The sequence below is a fragment of the Parus major genome, chromosome 2 (assembly GCF_001522545.3).
Source record: "Parus major isolate Abel chromosome 2, Parus_major1.1, whole genome shotgun sequence".
In the NCBI taxonomy this organism is placed as follows: domain Eukaryota; kingdom Metazoa; phylum Chordata; class Aves; order Passeriformes; family Paridae; genus Parus; species Parus major.
Window position 1 is genome coordinate 108,550,493 of NC_031769.1, and position 372 is coordinate 108,550,864.

Here is a 372-nt window from a genome sequence, read left to right on the forward strand (position 1 = left end):
AGGTCATGTAAAACAATTTACTTGCATAAAAGCAAAATACTTTCAGTAGAGGTGAACTCTTGAACAGAAGCAAACTTAAAATACCACTCAATTACACTGTTGGATTACACAGAAAAAGCCCACTGCAACTTAAGTGTCCTTGCCCAAAATTCAAGCAACAAAAAGCACAAAGGAAGAGAACAAAACACATGGCCTATACAGACAGCAGACCTAACCTGTGCTATATAGGCACTGCACAGGCTGGGAGCTGGGAATTTCCATGCACCAGCTGGGAATCGAACCCAGGTCACAAGAATGGGAACCTTGCATGATACCACTACACCACTGGTGCTTCCCTGCAGACTCCTCTCATTCAGTGTCATTTCACTCCAA

General features: G+C 43.3%; 1 non-coding gene across 1 annotated transcript; it reads right to left on the reverse strand.

The window, feature by feature from the left end:
• Nucleotides 1-260: 260 nt before the first annotated feature.
• Nucleotides 261-331, reverse strand: TRNAG-CCC. Its single transcript has one exon. It is a non-coding gene; the product is annotated as a tRNA-Gly (tRNA).
• Between the last annotated feature and the right edge of the window lie 41 nt (nucleotides 332-372).